We start from the raw sequence: 6304 nt of genomic DNA, 5'->3' as shown, positions 1-6304 counted from the left end.
ACATGCCCAGGTACTTCCGAACAAAACGGTTTGGCTGAAAGAAAGAACAGGCATCTTTTAGATGTTACGAGAAGCCTAATGTTTGCAATGAATGTCCCTAAATATCTATGGAGTGAGGCTGTAATGACAGCAGCTTATTTGATAAACAGGATGCCAATGAGGGTACTTGAACATAAAACTCCAATAGAATGTCTAACCGGTAAGAACTCATTTGTGGTGCCTCCAAAGGTGTTCGGATGTGTATGCTTTGTGAAGGACTACAGACCTTCAGTTGGTAAATTAGATCCTAGAGCTTTAAAATGTATATTTGTTGGTTATTCAGGCAAACAAAAGGGTTATAAGTGCTGGTGTCCTGCTGAAAAAAGAATGTTTATTAGTATGGATGTAACATTCAGGGAGAACGAATCATTTTATGGAGATCCAACTGACCTTGCCGACGTGTTTCCTGACATGTTTACAAGTGATGTTTCTGATTTGAACTCAGAACCAGGGGAGACAAGGAAGAGGAGAATCAGATCACAACATCAAGAGAGATAATAGTTGGAGTTTTACCTACACAAGATGTGCACGATGATGTGTGTCTATTAGATGTAGTGCAAGAACAGGTGCAGGGGGAGCAGCAAGACAAACCAAATGAAGCTGTGCGGTGGCCAAGGTTCAATGAAGAGAAAAATCTTCAGGTGTATTCACGGAGACATCAAGGTGATAAAGCAGTAATTCCATTAAGTGATCAAGAAACGCCTGCAGTACAAGCACAAGAAGAGACATCGCCTAGTCTTTTTTTTTTTCGATATGGGAGCATCGCTCCGGCCTCTGCATCAATAGATGCAAGTCTGGCACAATCAAATGTGGAAGGCTCATCTCCTCAAAATGATGGTACACTCACCTCCTCATGGGATGATTTAAATATTCCTATTGCTCATAGAAAACAGACTCGTACCACTGCAGGAAAATTACCACCAAATATGTCTTCATATGATCTTTCTAATTATGTTTCATACTCGTCTGTGGGTTCTCACTATAAATCATTTATAGCTGCCCTAGATTCCACTTTACCAATACCACGTGATTGGCAGGAAGCCAAACAATATCCAGAATGGAGAGCAGCTATGATGGAGGAGATGACAGCACTTGACAAGAACCATACATGGGTACTTACTACTCTCCCTCCTAATAAAAGGGTTGTTGGTTGTAAGTGGGTATTTTCCGTGAAACAAAATGTGGATGGTAAAGTAGAAAGGTATAAAGCCAGATTAGTGGCAAAAGGTTACAGTCAAACTTATGGGGTGGATTATGATGAAACATTCGCACCAGTGGCAAAAATGAACACCATCAGGGCCCTTATATCTATAGCAGCAAATAATAAGTGGAAATTGTTTCAAATGGATGTAAAAAAATGCCTTTCTTCATGGAGATTTGAACGAAGAAATTTATATGGAGATTCCTCCTGGGTTTAGTTCACATGGGTTTAGTTCACAAGAGACTGATGGTAAAGTGTGCAGGCTGAAGAAGTCATTATATGGGTTAAAGCAGTCACCTAGAGCATGGTTTGGACGATTCCGGAATGAGATTTGTTCTATGGGGTTTAAACAGAGTAATGCTGATCATACCCTGTTTTTCAAGCACAACCATGATAAAGTTATTGCGCTCATTGTGTATGTTGATGATATAGTTATTACAGGCAATGATGATGGGGAAATCGCTCGGTTAAAGAAGGCGATGTCAAGATCATTTGAAGTCAAAGACCTGGGATATCTTCACTATTTCCTTGGTATTGAAGTTGCATATGGTGTTCAAGGTATTTATCTCTCACAAAGGAAATATGTGGTAGATTTACTTACTGAAACTGGAATGCTATATTGCAAACCGGCAGCCACACCAGTTGAATCAAATCACCGCATAACTGCTGACTCTGGGGATTATGTGGATAAACAGCTATATCAACGATTAGTTGGGCGACTCATATATTTATCACATACTAGACCAGGTATTGCATATGCTGTCAGTGTGGTGAGTAGATATATGCATGATCCCCGTTCTGGTCATATGGATGCTGTGAACAGAATTTTTCGATATCTTAAGGGTTGCCCTGGGAAAGGGATATTGTTCTCTGCTCATGGACATCTGAACATCGAGGGGTATACTGATGCTGATTGGGCTGGGTGTTTAGATGATCGAAGGTCTACGTCAGGTTACTGCATGTTTCTTGGTGGTAATTTAATTAGTTGGAGGAGTAAAAAGCAGAGTGTAGTTGCAAGATCAACAGCCGAGGCTGAGTTTAGAGCAATGGCTTCAGGGTTATGTGAGCTGATTTGGATAAAAATATTATTAAGAGAACTACGATTGTACAAGAGCATGCCTCTCCAGCTATATTGTGACAATCAGGCTGCAATTAATATTGTGCACAATCCAGTTCACCATGACAGGACTAAGCACGTTGAAATAGATAGACACTTTATCAAAGAAAAACTAGATGAGGGTTTACTTCAAGTTACTTATGTTAAATCTGTAGATCAATTAGCTGATGTTTTGACCAAGGGAATGAGTGTTGTATCCTTCACTAGAACCTGTAACAAGATGGGGCTCATTGATATCTTTGCCCCATCTTGAGGGGGAGTGTTGGAGGTTCTTACTTGTAATAAGTAAAATAGTAGAGGGACCAAACTGTAACTTGTATATTATATATTCAGATAAGAGAAGGATGGAGAAGCTTGAGGAAGCACCCATCGATTCACACTGAAAAATCCCCTTTCGGTGACAGTGTCAAATACAACAACCATGCACAAGAGACCCTGACTGGAGCAGGAAAGAAAGATGCAGGTATGGAATCGAGATGCAGGTAAGGAAACTAAAGGAAGAAAATAAGGGAGCGGACCTGGTGGATCTTGACGCACTTGGCGTCAGGTCAACAGCAAGAGCAGGCAGGCGGATGAGCTGTTGGCGACGACGTCGTCCGGGTTATCCCCCCACGGGTCCGCCCATCCTCGTCGCCGGCATGGACCGATGGCAGTGAACAGGTTGTTGATGCAGCGGAACCGACGGATGCGGATGAACGTGGACCAGGCGGAGGAGGCGGAGCCGTGCCACCTACGTGAAGGGCAAGCTGGAGGCGGTAGCCCCATCATCCAGTGGCGGAGCCAGGAAATCAACCTTACGTAGTCACTAGTACAAATGCTCGTGCGGGTCCTCAAAAGACAGAATAACGAAAAACCGATAGAACCAGTGAAAACCGAATGAAAAAAACTGACCGGAATATTCTAGAAAGGTACTAAAACCGGAAAAAAAAAACCCAGAACACATTGTATGGGCCACGGCCCAACTTAACCTCTGTGTGTGCGCGTTAATAGCCCCCGCTGCTGGGCAATGTATAAGACTTGGTAGAAAAGCGCGGCTTGCCGCGCGCTTGCCCGCCTAACGGTGTGCAAGCATATATAAACAAGCGTTTTGAAATAGTTTTAATTTAGCATCATTGGAGGATCTATTGATTTTAGTCTTGCGGCAGTTTGTTCAACTACTGTACATGAACATGGGTGGATGGGCTGTAATAATACCAAGGCTTGTAATTTTGTAATTTGAAACTTCAATAGAATAATTGTTCCAAAAGAAAGTACATAAAGATGAAATTATTTAATAAAAGTGATATGCAGAAGACACGCCCATGCATTTTTATTACATGGTTTTGCATTTTTCTAGATTTAGAAATAATATATATATGTATTTAGCATGACCAGTAGAATTGTACAAAAAGTAGCATGAAAGAAAACCCTATAATTGTTTAATCGCTCATGAACTGGACAAGTCACCGAACAATGCAAGTTACAGAAGCATCTGAATATCAAAAGGCTGGCTAGTAATTTAGCTTCATGAGGTTCTGGGACCTGGAAGAAGCTTGCCGCATGTTGAGGCCTAATTTCCTAATGTTCCGGGGCAGAGAGTATGTCCTTTGCTGCCGCTGACTTATTTAATATTGTGCAGTCAGTGAAGAAGCTTTGGGTCTTAAACCTGTAGTAGTGAAGCAAAAATAACAGTAAAGCTGGAGGGCAAACACTTCAGCATGCAGAGTTGAAGATGCTGGTGGAAACATCGCCAAAATGGTCCCATGACTGCACACTACATCCTGGAGCTCTCCTCCAACACCTGGCATATGACATTTTCATTGGCATAATGTTCAACAGAAGTGCACTTAAATGAATGCCTTACGAATGGTGCTACCTATAACTGAGACTCATGGCCCAGGCATACTGTTCGATAGAAAGTGCAGTTAAATGAATGCCTTTTGAATGGTGCTACCTAGAACTGAGACCATTCACATATGAATCGGCCAGGGCACAAGGACAGGCAGTTTCCAAACATCATACAGAACTATCGGTCAGCAAAGTGAACATTATTTGGTAAAAAAAACAGAGATCGCCACTAAGTGTCGTACATACGAAACGAAGTGCTTATCCTTTCACTTGAAAACTAATGCAAAGTATTTTAAACGACATGTCAGTAAGAAAACATCTCTCATAAAGCTTAATATTACTACATAAACTCTCAACTGAACCGAGAATCATGTCCCAAGTATAGAAAATTATATAGACGAAGGAAAACATACAGATATTGGTGTTGGAATCCTTTCTGTCAGGAGTGGCTAAACGTTTTGGCACCCTGTTCTGTAGACATTTTGCAAGAGCACCCAAATTCCGCGGTTCATTAGAACAGATTTCAGTTTTCTAACTTCCCAAAAATGTTAATAAGCCAATTCTAGGAGGTTGGGAGGTTGCCGTGAATTCTCTTGCTATCGAGCTGCCTGTTTTTTTTTTTAATCTTTTGGATGTAATATAAAACGTGGAATTGAAAGATCATGTTGAAAGTGAAAAGCTATATCTATACCTTATCACACGAAATTAGCTAATAGGCATTGATTTACCAATGCCCTCTGTATTAAAAGCATAACTGAAAGGATAGAATACAAGGAAATGATGCTTACTTTACAGGCTTGTGTTGTGGGCGTACATGGGCTTACATGAACATTCTGCAGTCTAAGGTCGGTCTGTGCCATTCCATTCCTATGCAGATAATTTAGCTGCATAAAAGTAAAGATGTATCTTCAGTCTAGATCAACCAGTGAATGAGTACATGCAGATAATTTAGCTGCATAAAAGTTTTTAACGGAACAAAGATAAAGTCCATATTCTAATTTAATTTAAAGCATATGCATATGCCCGCAAGTAAAACAGCCTTATTGTTTTCTAGCTAAACTGTAAAGCATCACATGGAGCTATTTCTCTCACATGGAGCTAGAACTTCTATTTTTTCCACGATTAAACTATGAAGCAACCCACAAGGGACAACAAACTCTGATCAGTTCATGCAGTAAATCTTAATTTAGCATATATTCAAAAGTTTGTCCTACTCACTGAACATTCAGATATAAAAGGCAGAAAATATGGTGGCATGATCAGTATAGCTGAAAGTTTAGAACAATAACGCTTCTGTCACGAGGAATCCCATAGAGCACAAATTCTAGACAAAAGAACTGACTGTGTTGAATGAGGCAAAAGCTTGAAAGATTCAAAACTAACCATGTTCTGAAACATACGAACGACATGTACAACCAAAACACAGATATTAACTGAACTAACTGAACATAATATGTTGTATCTTATTCAAGTGTTAGTTAAGAATTACTCATATTTGAAAAATATATCTGAACTTCTCTAGTATTAAATTGGCTGCTGAATTTTCTAATGACACCTCGACTAAACTAAGAAAGAAATCTCACCTTACCAAGTGTTCAATGATAGCAGCGTACGGTAAAGATAATTATTCCGCAGCCTTGCTAGATATAGGCATCTACATACCTCCAGATCGTAGTAGTCTGAGTTGGAATAAATGAGAAGAGATGACATAATTGAAATTTAAAACCATAACAAATGCAACCTAGATATATATAAAATCATATAACATGTAAACCAAGTTGAAACATGAAAATATGACTTGGTGAATGAAAAGAGGCAGTGAAGCAATACCATGTTAGAAAGTGGCTAGAAGAGATGTACAAAAGGATCCTTTCTCCATTTCTCAAAAAATAAGAGTCTTCTCCAAACAACAGCTATACTGAACCATTTTCTGCAAATGCACAAGGTATATAAAAAGCAAGCTATTTATGACTTTTTTTTACTTCAAGTAGCAAGCGGCATCAAATGAGTCTGAAAGATAAATTAAAAATAAAAATATATTTCCAATAAGATTCACCTTATTTGATACAGTTTTTGGATTTGGATCAAGTATTCTGTGAATTAAAGACTTGGCTCCTAGC

At 39.6% G+C, this 6304-nt stretch overlaps 1 long non-coding RNA gene across 1 annotated transcript; it reads right to left on the bottom strand.

Moving 5' to 3' along the window:
* Positions 1–3846: 3846 nt before the first annotated feature.
* Positions 3847–6304, bottom strand: LOC124702874. The gene is made up of 4 exons (XR_007002744.1): positions 6241–6304; positions 6015–6114; positions 4973–5068; positions 3847–4137 (listed from the first exon to the last, which is right to left on the bottom strand). It is a non-coding gene; the product is annotated as an uncharacterized LOC124702874 (long non-coding RNA).

The sequence above is a fragment of the Lolium rigidum genome, chromosome 3 (assembly GCF_022539505.1).
Source record: "Lolium rigidum isolate FL_2022 chromosome 3, APGP_CSIRO_Lrig_0.1, whole genome shotgun sequence".
Lineage (NCBI taxonomy): Eukaryota > Viridiplantae > Streptophyta > Magnoliopsida > Poales > Poaceae > Lolium > Lolium rigidum.
The sequence above is the reverse complement of the archived record's forward strand: the minus strand, read 5'-3'. Positions and strand labels throughout refer to the sequence as shown.